The sequence below is a fragment of the Ambystoma mexicanum genome, chromosome 1p, assembly GCF_040938575.1.
Source record: "Ambystoma mexicanum isolate Mex_15411 chromosome 1p, UKY_AmexF1_1, whole genome shotgun sequence".
NCBI classification, from domain to species: domain Eukaryota; kingdom Metazoa; phylum Chordata; class Amphibia; order Caudata; family Ambystomatidae; genus Ambystoma; species Ambystoma mexicanum.
The window spans coordinates 12,469,450-12,494,219 of NC_090921.1; the positions used below are offsets into that span (position 1 = coordinate 12,469,450).

Here is a 24,770-nt window from a genome sequence, read left to right on the forward strand (position 1 = left end):
TTAAAGAGCTTACTCTCCCTACCGGCAATGTTCCTGAACCTTCGCTTCCCAAACATTTTTAGAACCAAAAAAAACCTAGAAAAGATCTGACCTCCCTCACCGGGAATTGAACTCAAGACTGCTGGATGGAGGGGTGCTGACATTGACCACTAGGCTACCAGACTGCTGTCGAACAGAGCACTCCCGAAAGGTGACATTTCAATTTCAGGCTGACAAGTGTGCTTTATTGTTCAGTTCGGGCTTTGCACAGCCAGTGCTAGAATTCAATCCAAGTTCATGCTTTGCTTTGATTTTGAATTAATGGCCAAACCAGCCAATCCCTAAAAAAATACAGGTCTCAGAGGCTCTCGTTTCAGTACCAGCAGGGTAGCGTGGCCGAGCGGTCTAAGGCGCTGGATTTAGGCTCCAGTCTCTTTGGAGGCGTGGGTTCGAATCCCACCGCTGCCAATAGCTGTTTCTTTTTTATCTTCATGCCACGTGTACAGACAGGACAATTGGGAGCCAGGGAATGGCATGTGTTTATGAATTCTTGCTTTTCTGAACACCCAGACTGAAAGCACACATCTGACTCGTGTGCGTTTTCACCAAAAAAGGGTAAAGCATAAATCACTGTTCACTGAAAACGGACATGCGTTCACGATCCTGTCAATAAACACGTGCTTGGCAGGGCCACAAATCTGCCGACACGATGCCCTAATGAATGCACATCTCTTTGCCTTGGTAGTTGCTCCTTTTTGCAGCGCCTTTTCCTGCTGCATCACAAAAACTCAGTTCAAGACACTTGGCTCCATCCAGTGGAGCTCCTATGCCCAGCTTAGAAACCCCCAGGCACGAGATTGCAAGGTCCCTGGTAAATCTCCCACTCCTGGACACGTCGGAACCAAGTTTCGTATGCACTAGCAGCGAGAACAAAATCCCACATGTGAGGACAATAGGCGTCTTTCATTTAGGGCTAGTGTTAGGCTAAGAGTTTGCAGTAGCTCCTTGGGTCGAGTTAGGGGTCGAATGAGACAAAGCTAAGATTTGCGTTACGGCTGGGGTTGGTCCAGTAAGGATCCCACACACCATGGACCATCGGCGGAGGCCCCGGGTAGGCTTACACTGCGGGCTAATGGTGGACTTCTTTAAAAACGTGAGCACTAAATGGGGCGGGATGTTGACTGAAAGAATGCAGCTAGCTACAGAAATATGCAGAAATAAAGAAAAACACATCTCATTGCATGCCTTTAAAGAGCTTACTCTCCCTACCGGCAATGTTCCTGAACCTTCGCTTCCCAAACATTTTTAGAACCAAAAAAAACCTAGAAAAGATCTGACCTCCCTCACCGGGAATTGAACTCAGGACTGCTGGATGGAGGGGTGCTGACATTGACCACTAGGCTACCAGACTGCTGTCGAACAGAGCACTCCCGAAAGGTGACATTTCAATTTCAGGCTGACAAGTGTGCTTTATTGTTCAGTTCGGGCTTTGCACAGCCAGTGCTAGAATTCAATCCAAGTTCATGCTTTGCTTTGATTTTGAATTAATGGCCAAACCAGCCAATCCCTAAAAAAATACAGGTCTCAGAGGCTCTCGTTTCAGTACCAGCAGGGTAGCGTGGCCGAGCGGTCTAAGGCGCTGGATTTAGGCTCCAGTCTCTTTGGAGGCGTGGGTTCGAATCCCACCGCTGCCAATAGCTGTTTCTTTTTTATCTTCATGCCACGTGTACAGACAGGACAATTGGGAGCCAGGGAATGGCATGTGTTTATGAATTCTTGCTTTTCTGAACACCCAGACTGAAAGCACACATCTGACTCGTGTGCGTTTTCACCAAAAAAGGGTAAAGCATAAATCACTGTTCACTGAAAACGGACATGCGTTCACGATCCTGTCAATAAACACGTGCTTGGCAGGGCCACAAATCTGCCGACACGATGCCCTAATGAATGCACATCTCTTTGCCTTGGTAGTTGCTCCTTTTTGCAGAGCCTTTTCCTGCTGCATCACAAAAACTCAGTTCAAGACACTTGGCTCCATCCAGTGGAGCTCCTATGCCCAGCTTAGAAACCCCCAGGCACGAGATTGCCAGGTCCCTGGTAATTCTCCCACTCCTGGACACGTCGGAACCAAGTTTCGTATGCACTAGCAGCGAGAACAAAATCCCACATGTGAGGACAATAGGCGTCTTTCATTTAGGGCTAGTGTTAGGCTAAGAGTTTGCATTAGCTCCTTGGGTCGAGTTAGGGGTCGAATGAGACAAAGCTAAGATTTGCGTTACGGCTGGGGTTGGTCCAGTAAGGATCCCACACACCATGGACCATCGGCGGAGGCCCCGGGTAGGCTTACACTGCGGGCTAATGGTGGACTTCTTTAAAAACGTGAGCACTAAATGGGGCGGGATGTTGACTGAAAGAATGCAGCTAGCTACAGAAATATGCAGAAATAAAGAAAAACACATCTCATTGCATGCCTTTAAAGAGCTTACTCTCCCTACCGGCAATGTTCCTGAACCTTCGCTTCCCAAACATTTTTAGAACCAAAAAAAACCTAGAAAAGATCTGACCTCCCTCACCGGGAATTGAACTCAAGACTGCTGGATGGAGGGGTGCTGACATTGACCACTAGGCTACCAGACTGCTGTCGAACAGAGCACTCCCGAAAGGTGACATTTCAATTTCAGGCTGACAAGTGTGCTTTATTGTTCAGTTCGGGCTTTGCACAGCCAGTGCTAGAATTCAATCCAAGTTCATGCTTTGCTTTGATTTTGAATTAATGGCCAAACCAGCCAATCCCTAAAAAAATACAGGTCTCAGAGGCTCTCGTTTCAGTACCAGCAGGGTAGCGTGGCCGAGCGGTCTAAGGCGCTGGATTTAGGCTCCAGTCTCTTTGGAGGCGTGGGTTCGAATCCCACCGCTGCCAATAGCTGTTTCTTTTTTATCTTCATGCCACGTGTACAGACAGGACAATTGGGAGCCAGGGAATGGCATGTGTTTATGAATTCTTGCTTTTCTGAACACCCAGACTGAAAGCACACATCTGACTCGTGTGCGTTTTCACCAAAAAAGGGTAAAGCATAAATCACTGTTCACTGAAAACGGACATGCGTTCACGATCCTGTCAATAAACACGTGCTTGGCAGGGCCACAAATCTGCCGACACGATGCCCTAATGAATGCACATCTCTTTGCCTTGGTAGTTGCTCCTTTTTGCAGCGCCTTTTCCTGCTGCATCACAAAAACTCAGTTCAAGACACTTGGCTCCATCCAGTGGAGCTCCTATGCCCAGCTTAGAAACCCCCAGGCACGAGATTGCAAGGTCCCTGGTAAATCTCCCACTCCTGGACACGTCGGAACCAAGTTTCGTATGCACTAGCAGCGAGAACAAAATCCCACATGTGAGGACAATAGGCGTCTTTCATTTAGGGCTAGTGTTAGGCTAAGAGTTTGCAGTAGCTCCTTGGGTCGAGTTAGGGGTCGAATGAGACAAAGCTAAGATTTGCGTTACGGCTGGGGTTGGTCCAGTAAGGATCCCACACACCATGGACCATCGGCGGAGGCCCCGGGTAGGCTTACACTGCGGGCTAATGGTGGACTTCTTTAAAAACGTGAGCACTAAATGGGGCGGGATGTTGACTGAAAGAATGCAGCTAGCTACAGAAATATGCAGAAATAAAGAAAAACACATCTCATTGCATGCCTTTAAAGAGCTTACTCTCCCTACCGGCAATGTTCCTGAACCTTCGCTTCCCAAACATTTTTAGAACCAAAAAAAACCTAGAAAAGATCTGACCTCCCTCACCGGGAATTGAACTCAAGACTGCTGGATGGAGGGGTGCTGACATTGACCACTAGGCTACCAGACTGCTGTTGAACAGAGCACTCCCGAAAGGTGACATTTCAATTTCAGGCTGACAAGTGTGCTTTATTGTTCAGTTCGGGCTTTGCACAGCCAGTGCTAGAATTCAATCCAAGTTCATGCTTTGCTTTGATTTTGAATTAATGGCCAAACCAGCCAATCCCTAAAAAAATACAGGTCTCAGAGGCTCTCGTTTCAGTACCAGCAGGGTAGCGTGGCCGAGCGGTCTAAGGCGCTGGATTTAGGCTCCAGTCTCTTTGGAGGCGTGGGTTCGAATCCCACCGCTGCCAATAGCTGTTTCTTTTTTATCTTCATGCCACGTGTACAGACAGGACAATTGGGAGCCAGGGAATGGCATGTGTTTATGAATTCTTGCTTTTCTGAACACCCAGACTGAAAGCACACATCTGACTCGTGTGCGTTTTCACCAAAAAAGGGTAAAGCATAAATCACTGTTCACTGAAAACGGACATGCGTTCACGATCCTGTCAATAAACACGTGCTTGGCAGGGCCACAAATCTGCCGACACGATGCCCTAATGAATGCACATCTCTTTGCCTTGGTAGTTGCTCCTTTTTGCAGCGCCTTTTCCTGCTGCATCACAAAAACTCAGTTCAAGACACTTGGCTCCATCCAGTGGAGCTCCTATGCCCAGCTTAGAAACCCCCAGGCACGAGATTGCAAGGTCCCTGGTAATTCTCCCACTCCTGGACACGTCGGAACCAAGTTTCGTATGCACTAGCAGCGAGAACAAAATCCCACATGTGAGGACAATAGGCGTCTTTCATTTAGGGCTAGTGTTAGGCTAAGAGTTTGCAGTAGCTCCTTGGGTCGAGTTAGGGGTCGAATGAGACAAAGCTAAGATTTGCGTTACGGCTGGGGTTGGTCCAGTAAGGATCCCACACACCATGGACCATCGGCGGAGGCCCCGGGTAGGCTTACACTGCGGGCTAATGGTGGACTTCTTTAAAAACGTGAGCACTAAATGGGGCGGGATGTTGACTGAAAGAATGCAGCTAGCTACAGAAATATGCAGAAATAAAGAAAAACACATCTCATTGCATGCCTTTAAAGAGCTTACTCTCCCTACCGGCAATGTTCCTGAACCTTCGCTTCCCAAACATTTTTAGAACCAAAAAAAACCTAGAAAAGATCTGACCTCCCTCACCGGGAATTGAACTCAAGACTGCTGGATGGAGGGGTGCTGACATTGACCACTAGGCTACCAGACTGCTGTCGAACAGAGCACTCCCGAAAGGTGACATTTCAATTTCAGGCTGACAAGTGTGCTTTATTGTTCAGTTCGGGCTTTGCACAGCCAGTGCTAGAATTCAATCCAAGTTCATGCTTTGCTTTGATTTTGAATTAATGGCCAAACCAGCCAATCCCTAAAAAAATACAGGTCTCAGAGGCTCTCGTTTCAGTACCAGCAGGGTAGCGTGGCCGAGCGGTCTAAGGCGCTGGATTTAGGCTCCAGTCTCTTTGGAGGCGTGGGTTCGAATCCCACCGCTGCCAATAGCTGTTTCTTTTTTATCTTCATGCCACGTGTACAGACAGGACAATTGGGAGCCAGGGAATGGCATGTGTTTATGAATTCTTGCTTTTCTGAACACCCAGACTGAAAGCACACATCTGACTCGTGTGCGTTTTCACCAAAAAAGGGTAAAGCATAAATCACTGTTCACTGAAAACGGACATGCGTTCACGATCCTGTCAATAAACACGTGCTTGGCAGGGCCACAAATCTGCCGACACGATGCCCTAATGAATGCACATCTCTTTGCCTTGGTAGTTGCTCCTTTTTGCAGCGCCTTTTCCTGCTGCATCACAAAAACTCAGTTCAAGACACTTGGCTCCATCCAGTGGAGCTCCTATGCCCAGCTTAGAAACCCCCAGGCACGAGATTGCAAGGTCCCTGGTAATTCTCCCACTCCTGGACACGTCGGAACCAAGTTTCGTATGCACTAGCAGCGAGAACAAAATCCCACATGTGAGGACAATAGGCGTCTTTCATTTAGGGCTAGTGTTAGGCTAAGAGTTTGCAGTAGCTCCTTGGGTCGAGTTAGGGGTCGAATGAGACAAAGCTAAGATTTGCGTTACGGCTGGGGTTGGTCCAGTAAGGATCCCACACACCATGGACCATCGGCGGAGGCCCCGGGTAGGCTTACACTGCGGGCTAATGGTGGACTTCTTTAAAAACGTGAGCACTAAATGGGGCGGGATGTTGACTGAAAGAATGCAGCTAGCTACAGAAATATGCAGAAATAAAGAAAAACACATCTCATTGCATGCCTTTAAAGAGCTTACTCTCCCTACCGGCAATGTTCCTGAACCTTCGCTTCCCAAACATTTTTAGAACCAAAAAAAACCTAGAAAAGATCTGACCTCCCTCACCGGGAATTGAACTCAAGACTGCTGGATGGAGGGGTGCTGACATTGACCACTAGGCTACCAGACTGCTGTTGAACAGAGCACTCCCGAAAGGTGACATTTCAATTTCAGGCTGACAAGTGTGCTTTATTGTTCAGTTCGGGCTTTGCAGAGCCAGTGCTAGAATTCAATCCAAGTTCATGCTTTGCTTTGATTTTGAATTAATGGCCAAACCAGCCAATCCCTAAAAAAATACAGGTCTCAGAGGCTCTCGTTTCAGTACCAGCAGGGTAGCGTGGCCGAGCGGTCTAAGGCGCTGGATTTAGGCTCCAGTCTCTTTGGAGGCGTGGGTTCGAATCCCACCGCTGCCAATAGCTGTTTCTTTTTTATCTTCATGCCACGTGTACAGACAGGACAATTGGGAGCCAGGGAATGGCATGTGTTTATGAATTCTTGCTTTTCTGAACACCCAGACTGAAAGCACACATCTGACTCGTGTGCGTTTTCACCAAAAAAGGGTAAAGCATAAATCACTGTTCACTGAAAACGGACATGCGTTCACGATCCTGTCAATAAACACGTGCTTGGCAGGGCCACAAATCTGCCGACACGATGCCCTAATGAATGCACATCTCTTTGCCTTGGTAGTTGCTCCTTTTTGCAGCGCCTTTTCCTGCTGCATCACAAAAACTCAGTTCAAGACACTTGGCTCCATCCAGTGGAGCTCCTATGCCCAGCTTAGAAACCCCCAGGCACGAGATTGCAAGGTCCCTGGTAATTCTCCCACTCCTGGACACGTCGGAACCAAGTTTCGTATGCACTAGCAGCGAGAACAAAATCCCACATGTGAGGACAATAGGCGTCTTTCATTTAGGGCTAGTGTTAGGCTAAGAGTTTGCAGTAGCTCCTTGGGTCGAGTTAGGGGTCGAATGAGACAAAGCTAAGATTTGCGTTACGGCTGGGGTTGGTCCAGTAAGGATCCCACACACCATGGACCATCGGCGGAGGCCCCGGGTAGGCTTACACTGCGGGCTAATGGTGGACTTCTTTAAAAACGTGAGCACTAAATGGGGCGGGATGTTGACTGAAAGAATGCAGCTAGCTACAGAAATATGCAGAAATAAAGAAAAACACATCTCATTGCATGCCTTTAAAGAGCTTACTCTCCCTACCGGCAATGTTCCTGAACCTTCGCTTCCCAAACATTTTTAGAACCAAAAAAAACCTAGAAAAGATCTGACCTCCCTCACCGGGAATTGAACTCAGGACTGCTGGATGGAGGGGTGCTGACATTGACCACTAGGCTACCAGACTGCTGTCGAACAGAGCACTCCCGAAAGGTGACATTTCAATTTCAGGCTGACAAGTGTGCTTTATTGTTCAGTTCGGGCTTTGCACAGCCAGTGCTAGAATTCAATCCAAGTTCATGCTTTGCTTTGATTTTGAATTAATGGCCAAACCAGCCAATCCCTAAAAAAATACAGGTCTCAGAGGCTCTCGTTTCAGTACCAGCAGGGTAGCGTGGCCGAGCGGTCTAAGGCGCTGGATTTAGGCTCCAGTCTCTTTGGAGGCGTGGGTTCGAATCCCACCGCTGCCAATAGCTGTTTCTTTTTTATCTTCATGCCACGTGTACAGACAGGACAATTGGGAGCCAGGGAATGGCATGTGTTTATGAATTCTTGCTTTTCTGAACACCCAGACTGAAAGCACACATCTGACTCGTGTGCGTTTTCACCAAAAAAGGGTAAAGCATAAATCACTGTTCACTGAAAACGGACATGCGTTCACGATCCTGTCAATAAACACGTTCAGGGCAGGGCCACAAATCTGCCGACACGATGCCCTAATGAATGCACATCTCTTTGCCTTGGTAGTTGCTCCTTTTTGCAGCGCCTTTTCCTGCTGCATCACAAAAACTCAGTTCAAGACACTTGGCTCCATCCAGTGGAGCTCCTATGCCCAGCTTAGAAACCCCCAGGCACGAGATTGCAAGGTCCCTGGTAATTCTCCCACTCCTGGACACGTCGGAACCAAGTTTCGTATGCACTAGCAGCGAGAACAAAATCCCACATGTGAGGACAATAGGCGTCTTTCATTTAGGGCTAGTGTTAGGCTAAGAGTTTGCATTAGCTCCTTGGGTCGAGTTAGGGGTCGAATGAGACAAAGCTAAGATTTGCGTTACGGCTGGGGTTGGTCCAGTAAGGATCCCACACACCATGGACCATCGGCGGAGGCCCCGGGTAGGCTTACACTGCGGGCTAATGGTGGACTTCTTTAAAAACGTGAGCACTAAATGGGGCGGGATGTTGACTGAAAGAATGCAGCTAGCTACAGAAATATGCAGAAATAAAGAAAAACACATCTCATTGCATGCCTTTAAAGAGCTTACTCTCCCTACCGGCAATGTTCCTGAACCTTCGCTTCCCAAACATTTTTAGAACCAAAAAAAACCTAGAAAAGATCTGACCTCCCTCACCGGGAATTGAACTCAAGACTGCTGGATGGAGGGGTGCTGACATTGACCACTAGGCTACCAGACTGCTGTTGAACAGAGCACTCCCGAAAGGTGACATTTCAATTTCAGGCTGACAAGTGTGCTTTATTGTTCAGTTCGGGCTTTGCAGAGCCAGTGCTAGAATTCAATCCAAGTTCATGCTTTGCTTTGATTTTGAATTAATGGCCAAACCAGCCAATCCCTAAAAAAATACAGGTCTCAGAGGCTCTCGTTTCAGTACCAGCAGGGTAGCGTGGCCGAGCGGTCTAAGGCGCTGGATTTAGGCTCCAGTCTCTTTGGAGGCGTGGGTTCGAATCCCACCGCTGCCAATAGCTGTTTCTTTTTTATCTTCATGCCACGTGTACAGACAGGACAATTGGGAGCCAGGGAATGGCATGTGTTTATGAATTCTTGCTTTTCTGAACACCCAGACTGAAAGCACACATCTGACTCGTGTGCGTTTTCACCAAAAAAGGGTAAAGCATAAATCACTGTTCACTGAAAACGGACATGCGTTCACGATCCTGTCAATAAACACGTGCTTGGCAGGGCCACAAATCTGCCGACACGATGCCCTAATGAATGCACATCTCTTTGCCTTGGTAGTTGCTCCTTTTTGCAGCGCCTTTTCCTGCTGCATCACAAAAACTCAGTTCAAGACACTTGGCTCCATCCAGTGGAGCTCCTATGCCCAGCTTAGAAACCCCCAGGCACGAGATTGCAAGGTCCCTGGTAATTCTCCCACTCCTGGACACGTCGGAACCAAGTTTCGTATGCACTAGCAGCGAGAACAAAATCCCACATGTGAGGACAATAGGCGTCTTTCATTTAGGGCTAGTGTTAGGCTAAGAGTTTGCAGTAGCTCCTTGGGTCGAGTTAGGGGTCGAATGAGACAAAGCTAAGATTTGCGTTACGGCTGGGGTTGGTCCAGTAAGGATCCCACACACCATGGACCATCGGCGGAGGCCCCGGGTAGGCTTACACTGCGGGCTAATGGTGGACTTCTTTAAAAACGTGAGCACTAAATGGGGCGGGATGTTGACTGAAAGAATGCAGCTAGCTACAGAAATATGCAGAAATAAAGAAAAACACATCTCATTGCATGCCTTTAAAGAGCTTACTCTCCCTACCGGCAATGTTCCTGAACCTTCGCTTCCCAAACATTTTTAGAACCAAAAAAAACCTAGAAAAGATCTGACCTCCCTCACCGGGAATTGAACTCAGGACTGCTGGATGGAGGGGTGCTGACATTGACCACTAGGCTACCAGACTGCTGTCGAACAGAGCACTCCCGAAAGGTGACATTTCAATTTCAGGCTGACAAGTGTGCTTTATTGTTCAGTTCGGGCTTTGCACAGCCAGTGCTAGAATTCAATCCAAGTTCATGCTTTGCTTTGATTTTGAATTAATGGCCAAACCAGCCAATCCCTAAAAAAATACAGGTCTCAGAGGCTCTCGTTTCAGTACCAGCAGGGTAGCGTGGCCGAGCGGTCTAAGGCGCTGGATTTAGGCTCCAGTCTCTTTGGAGGCGTGGGTTCGAATCCCACCGCTGCCAATAGCTGTTTCTTTTTTATCTTCATGCCACGTGTACAGACAGGACAATTGGGAGCCAGGGAATGGCATGTGTTTATGAATTCTTGCTTTTCTGAACACCCAGACTGAAAGCACACATCTGACTCGTGTGCGTTTTCACCAAAAAAGGGTAAAGCATAAATCACTGTTCACTGAAAACGGACATGCGTTCACGATCCTGTCAATAAACACGTTCAGGGCAGGGCCACAAATCTGCCGACACGATGCCCTAATGAATGCACATCTCTTTGCCTTGGTAGTTGCTCCTTTTTGCAGCGCCTTTTCCTGCTGCATCACAAAAACTCAGTTCAAGACACTTGGCTCCATCCAGTGGAGCTCCTATGCCCAGCTTAGAAACCCCCAGGCACGAGATTGCAAGGTCCCTGGTAATTCTCCCACTCCTGGACACGTCGGAACCAAGTTTCGTATGCACTAGCAGCGAGAACAAAATCCCACATGTGAGGACAATAGGCGTCTTTCATTTAGGGCTAGTGTTAGGCTAAGAGTTTGCAGTAGCTCCTTGGGTCGAGTTAGGGGTCGAATGAGACAAAGCTAAGATTTGCGTTACGGCTGGGGTTGGTCCAGTAAGGATCCCACACACCATGGACCATCGGCGGAGGCCCCGGGTAGGCTTACACTGCGGGCTAATGGTGGACTTCTTTAAAAACGTGAGCACTAAATGGGGCGGGATGTTGACTGAAAGAATGCAGCTAGCTACAGAAATATGCAGAAATAAAGAAAAACACATCTCATTGCATGCCTTTAAAGAGCTTACTCTCCCTACCGGCAATGTTCCTGAACCTTCGCTTCCCAAACATTTTTAGAACCAAAAAAAACCTAGAAAAGATCTGACCTCCCTCACCGGGAATTGAACTCAAGACTGCTGGATGGAGGGGTGCTGACATTGACCACTAGGCTACCAGACTGCTGTTGAACAGAGCACTCCCGAAAGGTGACATTTCAATTTCAGGCTGACAAGTGTGCTTTATTGTTCAGTTCGGGCTTTGCACAGCCAGTGCTAGAATTCAATCCAAGTTCATGCTTTGCTTTGATTTTGAATTAATGGCCAAACCAGCCAATCCCTAAAAAAATACAGGTCTCAGAGGCTCTCGTTTCAGTACCAGCAGGGTAGCGTGGCCGAGCGGTCTAAGGCGCTGGATTTAGGCTCCAGTCTCTTTGGAGGCGTGGGTTCGAATCCCACCGCTGCCAATAGCTGTTTCTTTTTTATCTTCATGCCACGTGTACAGACAGGACAATTGGGAGCCAGGGAATGGCATGTGTTTATGAATTCTTGCTTTTCTGAACACCCAGACTGAAAGCACACATCTGACTCGTGTGCGTTTTCACCAAAAAAGGGTAAAGCATAAATCACTGTTCACTGAAAACGGACATGCGTTCACGATCCTGTCAATAAACACGTGCTTGGCAGGGCCACAAATCTGCCGACACGATGCCCTAATGAATGCACATCTCTTTGCCTTGGTAGTTGCTCCTTTTTGCAGCGCCTTTTCCTGCTGCATCACAAAAACTCAGTTCAAGACACTTGGCTCCATCCAGTGGAGCTCCTATGCCCAGCTTAGAAACCCCCAGGCACGAGATTGCAAGGTCCCTGGTAATTCTCCCACTCCTGGACACGTCGGAACCAAGTTTCGTATGCACTAGCAGCGAGAACAAAATCCCACATGTGAGGACAATAGGCGTCTTTCATTTAGGGCTAGTGTTAGGCTAAGAGTTTGCAGTAGCTCCTTGGGTCGAGTTAGGGGTCGAATGAGACAAAGCTAAATTTGCGTTACGGCTGGGGTTGGTCCAGTAAGGATCCCACACACCATGGACCATCGGCGGAGGCCCCGGGTAGGCTTACACTGCGGGCTAATGGTGGACTTCTTTAAAAACGTGAGCACTAAATGGGGCGGGATGTTGACTGAAAGAATGCAGCTAGCTACAGAAATATGCAGAAATAAAGAAAAACACATCTCATTGCATGCCTTTAAAGAGCTTACTCTCCCTACCGGCAATGTTCCTGAACCTTCGCTTCCCAAACATTTTTAGAACCAAAAAAAACCTAGAAAAGATCTGACCTCCCTCACCGGGAATTGAACTCAAGACTGCTGGATGGAGGGGTGCTGACATTGACCACTAGGCTACCAGACTGCTGTTGAACAGAGCACTCCCGAAAGGTGACATTTCAATTTCAGGCTGACAAGTGTGCTTTATTGTTCAGTTCGGGCTTTGCACAGCCAGTGCTAGAATTCAATCCAAGTTCATGCTTTGCTTTGATTTTGAATTAATGGCCAAACCAGCCAATCCCTAAAAAAATACAGGTCTCAGAGGCTCTCGTTTCAGTACCAGCAGGGTAGCGTGGCCGAGCGGTCTAAGGCGCTGGATTTAGGCTCCAGTCTCTTTGGAGGCGTGGGTTCGAATCCCACCGCTGCCAATAGCTGTTTCTTTTTTATCTTCATGCCACGTGTACAGACAGGACAATTGGGAGCCAGGGAATGGCATGTGTTTATGAATTCTTGCTTTTCTGAACACCCAGACTGAAAGCACACATCTGACTCGTGTGCGTTTTCACCAAAAAAGGGTAAAGCATAAATCACTGTTCACTGAAAACGGACATGCGTTCACGATCCTGTCAATAAACACGTGCTTGGCAGGGCCACAAATCTGCCGACACGATGCCCTAATGAATGCACATCTCTTTGCCTTGGTAGTTGCTCCTTTTTGCAGCGCCTTTTCCTGCTGCATCACAAAAACTCAGTTCAAGACACTTGGCTCCATCCAGTGGAGCTCCTATGCCCAGCTTAGAAACCCCCAGGCACGAGATTGCAAGGTCCCTGGTAATTCTCCCACTCCTGGACACGTCGGAACCAAGTTTCGTATGCACTAGCAGCGAGAACAAAATCCCACATGTGAGGACAATAGGCGTCTTTCATTTAGGGCTAGTGTTAGGCTAAGAGTTTGCAGTAGCTCCTTGGGTCGAGTTAGGGGTCGAATGAGACAAAGCTAAGATTTGCGTTACGGCTGGGGTTGGTCCAGTAAGGATCCCACACACCATGGACCATCGGCGGAGGCCCCGGGTAGGCTTACACTGCGGGCTAATGGTGGACTTCTTTAAAAACGTGAGCACTAAATGGGGCGGGATGTTGACTGAAAGAATGCAGCTAGCTACAGAAATATGCAGAAATAAAGAAAAACACATCTCATTGCATGCCTTTAAAGAGCTTACTCTCCCTACCGGCAATGTTCCTGAACCTTCGCTTCCCAAACATTTTTAGAACCAAAAAAAACCTAGAAAAGATCTGACCTCCCTCACCGGGAATTGAACTCAAGACTGCTGGATGGAGGGGTGCTGACATTGACCACTAGGCTACCAGACTGCTGTTGAACAGAGCACTCCCGAAAGGTGACATTTCAATTTCAGGCTGACAAGTGTGCTTTATTGTTCAGTTCGGGCTTTGCACAGCCAGTGCTAGAATTCAATCCAAGTTCATGCTTTGCTTTGATTTTGAATTAATGGCCAAACCAGCCAATCCCTAAAAAAATACAGGTCTCAGAGGCTCTCGTTTCAGTACCAGCAGGGTAGCGTGGCCGAGCGGTCTAAGGCGCTGGATTTAGGCTCCAGTCTCTTTGGAGGCGTGGGTTCGAATCCCACCGCTGCCAATAGCTGTTTCTTTTTTATCTTCATGCCACGTGTACAGACAGGACAATTGGGAGCCAGGGAATGGCATGTGTTTATGAATTCTTGCTTTTCTGAACACCCAGACTGAAAGCACACATCTGACTCGTGTGCGTTTTCACCAAAAAAGGGTAAAGCATAAATCACTGTTCACTGAAAACGGACATGCGTTCACGATCCTGTCAATAAACACGTTCAGGGCAGGGCCACAAATCTGCCGACACGATGCCCTAATGAATGCACATCTCTTTGCCTTGGTAGTTGCTCCTTTTTGCAGCGCCTTTTCCTGCTGCATCACAAAAACTCAGTTCAAGACACTTGGCTCCATCCAGTGGAGCTCCTATGCCCAGCTTAGAAACCCCCAGGCACGAGATTGCAAGGTCCCTGGTAATTCTCCCACTCCTGGACACGTCGGAACCAAGTTTCGTATGCACTAGCAGCGAGAACAAAATCCCACATGTGAGGACAATAGGCGTCTTTCATTTAGGGCTAGTGTTAGGCTAAGAGTTTGCAGTAGCTCCTTGGGTCGAGTTAGGGGTCGAATGAGACAAAGCTAAGATTTGCGTTACGGCTGGGGTTGGTCCAGTAAGGATCCCACACACCATGGACCATCGGCGGAGGCCCCGGGTAGGCTTACACTGCGGGCTAATGGTGGACTTCTTTAAAAACGTGAGCACTAAATGGGGCGGGATGTTGACTGAAAGAATGCAGCTAGCTACAGAAATATGCAGAAATAAAGAAAAACACATCTCATTGCATGCCTTTAAAGAGCTTACTCTCCCTACCGGCAATGTTCCTGAACCTTCGCTTCCCAAACATTTTTAGAACCAAAAAAAACCTAGAAAAGATCTGACCTCCCTCACCGGGAATTGAACTCAAGACTGCTGGATGGAGGGGTGCTGACATTGACCACTAGGCTACCAGACTGCTGTTGAACAGAGCACTCCCGAAAGGTGACATTTCAATTTCAGGCTGACAAGTGTGCTTTATTGTTCAGTTCGGGCTTTGCACAGCCAGTGCTAGAATTCAATCCAAGTTCATGCTTTGCTTTGATTTTGAATTAATGGCCAAACCAGCCAATCCCTAAAAAAATACAGGTCTCAGAGGCTCTCGTTTCAGTACCAGCAGGGTAGCGTGGCCGAGCGGTCTAAGGCGCTGGATTTAGGCTCCAGTCTCTTTGGAGGCGTGGGTTTGAATCCCACCGCTGCCAATAGCTGTTTCTTTTTTATCTTCATGCCACGTGTACAGACAGGACAATTGGGAGCCAGGGAATGGCATGTGTTTATGAATTCTTGCTTTTCTGAACACCCAGACTGAAAGCACACATCTGACTCGTGTGCGTTTTCACCAAAAAAGGGTAAAGCATAAATCACTGTTCACTGAAAACGGACATGCGTTCACGATCCTGTCAATAAACACGTGCTTGGCAGGGCCACAAATCTGCCGACACGATGCCCTAATGAATGCACATCTCTTTGCCTTGGTAGTTGCTCCTTTTTGCAGCGCCTTTTCCTGCTGCATCACAAAAACTCAGTTCAAGACACTTGGCTCCATCCAGTGGAGCTCCTATGCCCAGCTTAGAAACCCCCAGGCACGAGATTGCAAGGTCCCTGGTAATTCTCCCACTCCTGGACACGTCGGAACCAAGTTTCGTATGCACTAGCAGCGAGAACAAAATCCCACATGTGAGGACAATAGGCGTCTTTCATTTAGGGCTAGTGTTAGGCTAAGAGTTTGCAGTAGCTCCTTGGGTCGAGTTAGGGGTCGAATGAGACAAAGCTAAATTTGCGTTACGGCTGGGGTTGGTCCAGTAAGGATCCCACACACCATGGACCATCGGCGGAGGCCCCGGGTAGGCTTACACTGCGGGCTAATGGTGGACTTCTTTAAAAACGTGAGCACTAAATGGGGCGGGATGTTGACTGAAAGAATGCAGCTAGCTACAGAAATATGCAGAAATAAAGAAAAACACATCTCATTGCATGCCTTTAAAGAGCTTACTCTCCCTACCGGCAATGTTCCTGAACCTTCGCTTCCCAAACATTTTTAGAACCAAAAAAAACCTAGAAAAGATCTGACCTCCCTCACCGGGAATTGAACTCAAGACTGCTGGATGGAGGGGTGCTGACATTGACCACTAGGCTACCAGACTGCTGTTGAACAGAGCACTCCCGAAAGGTGACATTTCAATTTCAGGCTGACAAGTGTGCTTTATTGTTCAGTTCGGGCTTTGCACAGCCAGTGCTAGAATTCAATCCAAGTTCATGCTTTGCTTTGATTTTGAATTAATGGCCAAACCAGCCAATCCCTAAAAAAATACAGGTCTCAGAGGCTCTCGTTTCAGTACCAGCAGGGTAGCGTGGCCGAGCGGTCTAAGGCGCTGGATTTAGGCTCCAGTCTCTTTGGAGGCGTGGGTTCGAATCCCACCGCTGCCAATAGCTGTTTCTTTTTTATCTTCATGCCACGTGTACAGACAGGACAATTGGGAGCCAGGGAATGGCATGTGTTTATGAATTCTTGCTTTTCTGAACACCCAGACTGAAAGCACACATCTGACTCGTGTGCGTTTTCACCAAAAAAGGGTAAAGCATAAATCACTGTTCACTGAAAACGGACATGCGTTCACGATCCTGTCAATAAACACGTGCTTGGCAGGGCCACAAATCTGCCGACACGATGCCCTAATGAATGCACATCTCTTTGCCTTGGTAGTTGCTCCTTTTTGCAGCGCCTTTTCCTGCTGCATCACAAAAACTCAGTTCAAGACACTTGGCTCCATCCAGTGGAGCTCCTATGCCCAGCTTAGAAACCCCCAGGCACGAGATTGCAAGGTCCCTGGTAATTCTCCCACTCCTGGACACGTCGGAACCAAGTTTCGTATGCACTAGCAGCGAGAACAAAATCCCACATGTGAGGACAATAGGCGTCTTTCATTTAGGGCTAGTGTTAGGCTAAGAGTTTGCAGTAGCTCCTTGGGTCGAGTTAGGGGTCGAATGAGACAAAGCTAAGATTTGCGTTACGGCTGGGGTTGGTCCAGTAAGGATCCCACACACCATGGACCATCGGCGGAGGCCCCGGGTAGGCTTACACTGCGGGCTAATGGTGGACTTCTTTAAAAACGTGAGCACTAAATGGGGCGGGATGTTGACTGAAAGAATGCAGCTAGCTACAGAAATATGCAGAAATAAAGAAAAACACATCTCATTGCATGCCTTTAAAGAGCTTACTCTCCCTACCGGCAATGTTCCTGAACCTTCGCTTCCCAAACATTTTTAGAACCAAAAAAAACCTAGAAAAGATCTGACCTCCCTCACCGGGAATTGAACTCAAGACTGCTGGATGGAGGGGTGCTGACATTGACCACTAGGCTACCAGACTGCTGTTGAACAGAGCACTCCCGAAAGGTGACATTTCAATTTCAGGCTGACAAGTGTGCTTTATTGTTCAGTTCGGGCTTTGCACAGCCAGTGCTAGAATTCAATCCAAGTTCATGCTTTGCTTTGATTTTGAATTAATGGCCAAACCAGCCAATCCCTAAAAAAATACAGGTCTCAGAGGCTCTCGTTTCAGTACCAGCAGGGTAGCGTGGCCGAGCGGTCTAAGGCGCTGGATTTAGGCTCCAGTCTCTTTGGAGGCGTGGGTTCGAATCCCACCGCTGCCAATAGCTGTTTCTTTTTTATCTTCATGCCACGTGTACAGACAGGACAATTGGGAGCCAGGGAATGGCATGTGTTTATGAATTCTTGCTTTTCTGAACACCCAGACTGAAAGCACACATCTGACTCGTGTGCGTTTTCACCAAAAAAGGGTAAAGCATAAATCACTGTTCACTGAAAACGGACATGCGTTCACGATCCTGTCAATAAACACGTGCTTGGCAGGGCCACAAATCTGCCGACACGATGCCCTAATGAATGCACATCTCTTTGCCTTGGTAGTTGCTCCTTTTTGCAGCGCCTTTTCCTGCTGCATCACAAAAACTCAGTTCAAGACACTTGGCTCCATCCAGTGGAGCTCCTATGCCCAGCTTAGAAACCCCCAGGCACGAGATTGCAAGGTCCCTGGTAATTCTCCCACTCCTGGACACGTCGGAACCAAGTTTCGTATGCACTAGCAGCGAGAACAAAATCCCACATGTGAGGACAATAGGCGTCTTTCATTTAGGGCTAGTGTTAGGCTAAGAGTTTGCAGTAGCTCCTTGGGTCGAGTTAGGGGTCGAATGAGACAAAGCTAAGATTTGCGTTACGGCTGGGGTTGGTCCAGTAAGGATCCCACACACCATGGACCATCGGCGGAGGCCCCGGGTAGGCTTACACTGCGGGCTAATGGTGGACTTCTTTAAAAACGTGAGCACTAAATGGGGCGGGATGTTGACTGAAAGAATGCAGCTAGCTACAGAAATATGCAGAAATAAAGAAAAACACATCTCATTGCATGCCTTTAAAGAGCTTACTCTCCCTACCGGCAATGTTCCTGAACCTTCGCTTCCCAAACATTTTTAGAACCAAAAAAAACCTAGAAAAGATCTGACCTCCCTCACCGGGAATTGAACTCAAGACTGCTGGATGGAGGGGTGCTGACATTGACCACTAGGCTACCAGACTGCTGTTGAACAGAGCACTCCCGAAAGGTGACATTTCAATTTCAGGCTGACAAGTGTGCTTTATTGTTCAGTTCGGGCTTTGCACAGCCAGTGCTAGAATTCAATCCAAGTTCATGCTTTGCTTTGATTTTGAATTAATGGCCAAACCAGCCAATCCCTAAAAAAATACAGGTCTCAGAGGCTCTCGTTTCAGTACCAGCAGGGTAGCGTGGCCGAGCGGTCTAAGGCGCTGGATTTAGGCTCCAGTCTCTTTGGAGGCGTGGGTTCGAATCCCACCGCTGCCAATAGCTGTTTCTTTTTTATCTTCATGCCACGTGTACAGACAGGACAATTGGGAGCCAGGGAATGGCATGTGTTTATGAATTCTTGCTTTTCTGAACACCCAGACTGAAAGCACACATCTGACTCGTGTGCGTTTTCACCAAAAAAGGGTAAAGCATAAATCACTGTTCACTGAAAACGGACATGCGTTCACGATCCTGTCAATAAACACGTGCTTGGCAGGGCCACAAATCTGCCGACACGATGCCCTAATGAATGCACATCTCTTTGCCTTGGTAGTTGCTCCTTTTTGCAGCGCCTTTTCCTGCTGCATCACAAAAACTCAGTTCAAGACACTTGGCTCCATCCAGTGGAGCTCCTATGCCCAGCTTAGAAACCCCCAGGCACGAGATTGCAAGGTCCCTGGTAATTCTCCCACTCCTGGACACGTCGGAACCAAGTTTCGTATGCACTAGCAGCGAGAACAAAATCCCACATGTGAGGACAATAGGCGTCTTTCATTTAGGGCTAGTGTTAGGCTAAGAGTTTGCAGTAGCTCCTTGGGTCGAGTTAGGGGTCGAATGAGACAAAGCTAAGATTTGCGTTACGGCTGGGGTTGGTCCAGTAAGGATCCCACACACCATGGACCATCGGCGGAGGCCCCGGGTAGGCTTACACTGCGGGCTAATGGTGGACTTCTTTAAAAACGTGAGCACTAAATGGGGCGGGATGTTGACTGAAAGAATGCAGCTAGCTACAGAAATATGCAGAAATAAAGAAAAACACATCTCATTGCATGCCTTTAAAGAGCTTACTCTCCCTACCGGCAATGTTCCTGAACCTTCGCTTCCCAAACATTTTTAGAACCAAAAAAAACCTAGAAAAGATCTGACCTCCCTCACCGGGAATTGAACTCAAGACTGCTGGATGGAGGGGTGCTGACATTGACCACTAGGCTACCAGACTGCTGTTGAACAGAGCACTCCCGAAAGGTGACATTTCAATTTCAGGCTGACAAGTGTGCTTTATTGTTCAGTTCGGGCTTTGCACAGCCAGTGCTAGAATTCAATCCAAGTTCATGCTTTGCTTTGATTTTGAATTAATGGCCAAACCAGCCAATCCCTAAAAAAATACAGGTCTCAGAGGCTCTCGTTTCAGTACCAGCAGGGTAGCGTGGCCGAGCGGTCTAAGGCGCTGGATTTAGGCTCCAGTCTCTTTGGAGGCGTGGGTTCGAATCCCACCGCTGCCAATAGCTGTTTCTTTTTTATCTTCATGCCACGTGTACAGACAGGACAATTGGGAGCCAGGGAATGGCATGTGTTTATGAATTCTTGCTTTTCTGAACACCCAGACTGAAAGCACACATCTGACTCGTGTGCGTTTTCACCAAAAAAGGGTAAAGCATAAATCACTGTTCACTGAAAACGGACATGCGTTCACGATCCTGTCAATAAACACGTGCTTGGCAGGGCCACAAATCTGCCGACACGATGCCCTAATGAATGCACATCTCTTTGCCTTGGTAGTTGCTCCTTTTTGCAGCGCCTTTTCCTGCTGCATCACAAAAACTCAGTTCAAGACACTTGGCTCCATCCAGTGGAGCTCCTATGCCCAGCTTAGAAACCCCCAGGCACGAGATTGCAAGGTCCCTGGTAATTCTCCCACTCCTGGACACGTCGGAACCAAGTTTCGTATGCACTAGCAGCGAGAACAAAATCCCACATGTGAGGACAATAGGCGTCTTTCATTTAGGGCTAGTGTTAGGCTAAGAGTTTGCAGTAGCTCCTTGGGTCGAGTTAGGGGTCGAATGAGACAAAGCTAAGATTTGCGTTACGGCTGGGGTTGGTCCAGTAAGGATCCCACACACCATGGACCATCGGCGGAGGCCCCGGGTAGGCTTACACTGCGGGCTAATGGTGGACTTCTTTAAAAACGTGAGCACTAAATGGGGCGGGATGTTGACTGAAAGAATGCAGCTAGCTACAGAAATATGCAGAAATAAAGAAAAACACATCTCATTGCATGCCTTTAAAGAGCTTACTCTCCCTACCGGCAATGTTCCTGAACCTTCGCTTCCCAAACATTTTTAGAACCAAAAAAAACCTAGAAAAGATCTGACCTCCCTCACCGGGAATTGAACTCAAGACTGCTGGATGGAGGGGTGCTGACATTGACCACTAGGCTACCAGACTGCTGTTGAACAGAGCACTCCCGAAAGGTGACATTTCAATTTCAGGCTGACAAGTGTGCTTTATTGTTCAGTTCGGGCTTTGCACAGCCAGTGCTAGAATTCAATCCAAGTTCATGCTTTGCTTTGATTTTGAATTAATGGCCAAACCAGCCAATCCCTAAAAAAATACAGGTCTCAGAGGCTCTCGTTTCAGTACCAGCAGGGTAGCGTGGCCGAGCGGTCTAAGGCGCTGGATTTAGGCTCCAGTCTCTTTGGAGGCGTGGGTTCGAATCCCACCGCTGCCAATAGCTGTTTCTTTTTTATCTTCATGCCACGTGTACAGACAGGACAATTGGGAGCCAGGGAATGGCATGTGTTTATGAATTCTTGCTTTTCTGAACACCCAGACTGAAAGCACACATCTGACTCGTGTGCGTTTTCACCAAAAAAGGGTAAAGCATAAATCACTGTTCACTGAAAACGGACATGCGTTCACGATCCTGTCAATAAACACGTTCAGGGCAGGGCCACAAATCTGCCGACACGATGCCCTAATGAATGCACATCTCTTTGCCTTGGTAGTTGCTCCTTTTTGCAGCGCCTTTTCCTGCTGCATCACAAAAACTCAGTTCAAGACACTTGGCTCCATCCAGTGGAGCTCCTATGCCCAGCTTAGAAACCCCCAGGCACGAGATTGCAAGGTCCCTGGTAATTCTCCCACTCCTGGACACGTCGGAACCAAGTTTCGTATGCACTAGCAGCGAGAACAAAATCCCACATGTGAGGACAATAGGCGTCTTTCATTTAGGGCTAGTGTTAGGCTAAGAGTTTGCAGTAGCTCCTTGGGTCGAGTTAGGGGTCGAATGAGACAAAGCTAAGATTTGCGTTACGGCTGGGGTTGGTCCAGTAAGGATCCCACACACCATGGACCATCGGCGGAGGCCCCGGGTAGGCTTACACTGCGGGCTAATGGTGGACTTCTTTAAAAACGTGAGCACTAAATGGGGCGGGATGTTGACTGAAAGAATGCAGCTAGCTACAGAAATATGCAGAAATAAAGAAAAACACATCTCATTGCATGCCTTTAAAGAGCTTACTCTCCCTACCGGCAATGTTCCTGAACCTTCGCTTCCCAAACATTTTTAGAACCAAAAAAAACCTAGAAAAGATCTGACCTCCCTCACCGGGAATTGAACTCAAGACTGCTGGATGGAGGGGTGCTGACATTGACCACTAGGCTACCAGACTGCTGTTGAACAGAGCACTCCCGAAAGGTGACATTTCAATTTCAGGCTGACAAGTGTGCTTTATTGTTCAGTTCGGGCTTTGCACAGCCAGTGCTAGAATTCAATCCAAGTTCATGCTTTGCTTTGATTTTGAATTAATGGCCAAACCAGCCAATCCCTAAAAAAATACAGGTCTCAGAGGCTCTCGTTTCAGTACCAGCAGGGTAGCGTGGCCGAGCGGTCTAAGGCGCTGGATTTAGGCTCCAGTCTCTTTGGAGGCGTGGGTTCGAATCCCACCGCTGCCAATAGCTGTTTCTTTTTTATCTTCATGCCACGTGTACAGACAGGACAATTGGGAGCCAGGGAATGGCATGTGTTTATGAATTCTTGCTTTTCTGAACACCCAGACTGAAAGCACACATCTGACTCGTGTGCGTTTTCACCAAAAAAGGGTAAAGCATAAATCACTGTTCACTGAAAACGGACATGCGTTCACGATCCTGTCAATAAACACGTGCTTGGCAGGGCCACAAATCTGCCGACACGATGCCCTAATGAATGCACATCTCTTTGCCTTGGTAGTTGCTCCTTTTTGCAGCGCCTTTTCCTGCTGCATCACAAAAACTCAGTTCAAGACACTTGGCTCCATCCAGTGGAGCTCCTATGCCCAGCTTAGAAACCCCCAGGCACGAGATTGCAAGGTCCCTGGTAATTCTCCCACTCCTGGACACGTCGGAACCAAGTTTCGTATGCACTAGCAGCGAGAACAAAATCCCACATGTGAGGACAATAGGCGTCTTTCATTTAGGGCTAGTGTTAGGCTAAGAGTTTGCAGTAGCTCCTTGGGTCGAGTTAGGGGTCGAATGAGACAAAGCTAAATTTGCGTTACGGCTGGGGTTGGTCCAGTAAGGATCCCACACACCATGGACCATCGGCGGAGGCCCCGGGTAGGCTTACACTGCGGGCTAATGGTGGACTTCTTTAAAAACGTGAGCACTAAATGGGGCGGGATGTTGACTGAAAGAATGCAGCTAGCTACAGAAATATGCAGAAATAAAGAAAAACACATCTCATTGCATGCCTTTAAAGAGCTTACTCTCCCTACCGGCAATGTTCCTGAACCTTCGCTTCCCAAACATTTTTAGAACCAAAAAAAACCTAGAAAAGATCTGACCTCCCTCACCGGGAATTGAACTCAAGACTGCTGGATGGAGGGGTGCTGACATTGACCACTAGGCTACCAGACTGCTGTTGAACAGAGCACTCCCGAAAGGTGACATTTCAATTTCAGGCTGACAAGTGTGCTTTATTGTTCAGTTCGGGCTTTGCACAGCCAGTGCTAGAATTCAATCCAAGTTCATGCTTTGCTTTGATTTTGAATTAATGGCCAAACCAGCCAATCCCTAAAAAAATACAGGTCTCAGAGGCTCTCGTTTCAGTACCAGCAGGGTAGCGTGGCCGAGCGGTCTAAGGCGCTGGATTTAGGCTCCAGTCTCTTTGGAGGCGTGGGTTCGAATCCCACCGCTGCCAATAGCTGTTTCTTTTTTATCTTCATGCCACGTGTACAGACAGGACAATTGGGAGCCAGGGAATGGCATGTGTTTATGAATTCTTGCTTTTCTGAACACCCAGACTGAAAGCACACATCTGACTCGTGTGCGTTTTCACCAAAAAAGGGTAAAGCATAAATCACTGTTCACTGAAAACGGACATGCGTTCACGATCCTGTCAATAAACACGTGCTTGGCAGGGCCACAAATCTGCCGACACGATGCCCTAATGAATGCACATCTCTTTGCCTTGGTAGTTGCTCCTTTTTGCAGCGCCTTTTCCTGCTGCATCACAAAAACTCAGTTCAAGACACTTGGCTCCATCCAGTGGAGCTCCTATGCCCAGCTTAGAAACCCCCAGGCACGAGATTGCAAGGTCCCTGGTAATTCTCCCACTCCTGGACACGTCGGAACCAAGTTTCGTATGCACTAGCAGCGAGAACAAAATCCCACATGTGAGGACAATAGGCGTCTTTCATTTAGGGCTAGTGTTAGGCTAAGAGTTTGCAGTAGCTCCTTGGGTCGAGTTAGGGGTCGAATGAGACAAAGCTAAGATTTGCGTTACGGCTGGGGTTGGTCCAGTAAGGATCCCACACACCATGGACCATCGGCGGAGGCCCCGGGTAGGCTTACACTGCGGGCTAATGGTGGACTTCTTTAAAAACGTGAGCACTAAATGGGGCGGGATGTTGACTGAAAGAATGCAGCTAGCTACAGAAATATGCAGAAATAAAGAAAAACACATCTCATTGCATGCCTTTAAAGAGCTTACTCTCCCTACCGGCAATGTTCCTGAACCTTCGCTTCCCAAACATTTTTAGAACCAAAAAAAACCTAGAAAAGATCTGACCTCCCTCACCGGGAATTGAACTCAAGACTGCTGGATGGAGGGGTGCTGACATTGACCACTAGGCTACCAGACTGCTGTTGAACAGAGCACTCCCGAAAGGTGACATTTCAATTTCAGGCTGACAAGTGTGCTTTATTGTTCAGTTCGGGCTTTGCACAGCCA

At 48.0% G+C, this 24,770-nt stretch overlaps 20 non-coding genes across 20 annotated transcripts; all 20 read left to right on the forward strand.

Moving 5' to 3' along the window:
• Nucleotides 1-365: 365 nt before the first annotated feature.
• TRNAL-UAG (transfer RNA leucine (anticodon UAG)) lies at nucleotides 366-447 on the forward strand. Its single transcript has one exon. It is a non-coding gene; the product is annotated as a tRNA-Leu (tRNA).
• Nucleotides 448-1,591: 1,144 nt separating this feature from the next.
• On the forward strand, nucleotides 1,592-1,673 carry TRNAL-UAG (transfer RNA leucine (anticodon UAG)). Its single transcript has one exon. It is a non-coding gene; the product is annotated as a tRNA-Leu (tRNA).
• Nucleotides 1,674-2,817: 1,144 nt separating this feature from the next.
• Nucleotides 2,818-2,899, forward strand: TRNAL-UAG (transfer RNA leucine (anticodon UAG)). Its single transcript has one exon. It is a non-coding gene; the product is annotated as a tRNA-Leu (tRNA).
• A 1,144-nt stretch (nucleotides 2,900-4,043) lies between these two features.
• TRNAL-UAG (transfer RNA leucine (anticodon UAG)) lies at nucleotides 4,044-4,125 on the forward strand. The gene has a single exon. It is a non-coding gene; the product is annotated as a tRNA-Leu (tRNA).
• Nucleotides 4,126-5,269: 1,144 nt separating this feature from the next.
• TRNAL-UAG (transfer RNA leucine (anticodon UAG)) lies at nucleotides 5,270-5,351 on the forward strand. The gene has a single exon. It is a non-coding gene; the product is annotated as a tRNA-Leu (tRNA).
• Nucleotides 5,352-6,495: 1,144 nt separating this feature from the next.
• TRNAL-UAG (transfer RNA leucine (anticodon UAG)) lies at nucleotides 6,496-6,577 on the forward strand. The gene has a single exon. It is a non-coding gene; the product is annotated as a tRNA-Leu (tRNA).
• Nucleotides 6,578-7,721: 1,144 nt separating this feature from the next.
• Nucleotides 7,722-7,803, forward strand: TRNAL-UAG (transfer RNA leucine (anticodon UAG)). The gene has a single exon. It is a non-coding gene; the product is annotated as a tRNA-Leu (tRNA).
• Nucleotides 7,804-8,947: 1,144 nt separating this feature from the next.
• On the forward strand, nucleotides 8,948-9,029 carry TRNAL-UAG (transfer RNA leucine (anticodon UAG)). Its single transcript has one exon. It is a non-coding gene; the product is annotated as a tRNA-Leu (tRNA).
• Nucleotides 9,030-10,173: 1,144 nt separating this feature from the next.
• Nucleotides 10,174-10,255, forward strand: TRNAL-UAG (transfer RNA leucine (anticodon UAG)). The gene has a single exon. It is a non-coding gene; the product is annotated as a tRNA-Leu (tRNA).
• Nucleotides 10,256-11,399: 1,144 nt separating this feature from the next.
• TRNAL-UAG (transfer RNA leucine (anticodon UAG)) lies at nucleotides 11,400-11,481 on the forward strand. The gene has a single exon. It is a non-coding gene; the product is annotated as a tRNA-Leu (tRNA).
• A 1,143-nt stretch (nucleotides 11,482-12,624) lies between these two features.
• Nucleotides 12,625-12,706, forward strand: TRNAL-UAG (transfer RNA leucine (anticodon UAG)). Its single transcript has one exon. It is a non-coding gene; the product is annotated as a tRNA-Leu (tRNA).
• Nucleotides 12,707-13,850: 1,144 nt separating this feature from the next.
• On the forward strand, nucleotides 13,851-13,932 carry TRNAL-UAG (transfer RNA leucine (anticodon UAG)). Its single transcript has one exon. It is a non-coding gene; the product is annotated as a tRNA-Leu (tRNA).
• A 1,144-nt stretch (nucleotides 13,933-15,076) lies between these two features.
• TRNAL-UAG (transfer RNA leucine (anticodon UAG)) lies at nucleotides 15,077-15,158 on the forward strand. Its single transcript has one exon. It is a non-coding gene; the product is annotated as a tRNA-Leu (tRNA).
• Nucleotides 15,159-16,301: 1,143 nt separating this feature from the next.
• On the forward strand, nucleotides 16,302-16,383 carry TRNAL-UAG (transfer RNA leucine (anticodon UAG)). Its single transcript has one exon. It is a non-coding gene; the product is annotated as a tRNA-Leu (tRNA).
• A 1,144-nt stretch (nucleotides 16,384-17,527) lies between these two features.
• TRNAL-UAG (transfer RNA leucine (anticodon UAG)) lies at nucleotides 17,528-17,609 on the forward strand. The gene has a single exon. It is a non-coding gene; the product is annotated as a tRNA-Leu (tRNA).
• Nucleotides 17,610-18,753: 1,144 nt separating this feature from the next.
• TRNAL-UAG (transfer RNA leucine (anticodon UAG)) lies at nucleotides 18,754-18,835 on the forward strand. The gene has a single exon. It is a non-coding gene; the product is annotated as a tRNA-Leu (tRNA).
• A 1,144-nt stretch (nucleotides 18,836-19,979) lies between these two features.
• TRNAL-UAG (transfer RNA leucine (anticodon UAG)) lies at nucleotides 19,980-20,061 on the forward strand. Its single transcript has one exon. It is a non-coding gene; the product is annotated as a tRNA-Leu (tRNA).
• A 1,144-nt stretch (nucleotides 20,062-21,205) lies between these two features.
• On the forward strand, nucleotides 21,206-21,287 carry TRNAL-UAG (transfer RNA leucine (anticodon UAG)). Its single transcript has one exon. It is a non-coding gene; the product is annotated as a tRNA-Leu (tRNA).
• A 1,144-nt stretch (nucleotides 21,288-22,431) lies between these two features.
• TRNAL-UAG (transfer RNA leucine (anticodon UAG)) lies at nucleotides 22,432-22,513 on the forward strand. Its single transcript has one exon. It is a non-coding gene; the product is annotated as a tRNA-Leu (tRNA).
• Nucleotides 22,514-23,656: 1,143 nt separating this feature from the next.
• Nucleotides 23,657-23,738, forward strand: TRNAL-UAG (transfer RNA leucine (anticodon UAG)). The gene has a single exon. It is a non-coding gene; the product is annotated as a tRNA-Leu (tRNA).
• Nucleotides 23,739-24,770: the final 1,032 nt, after the last annotated feature.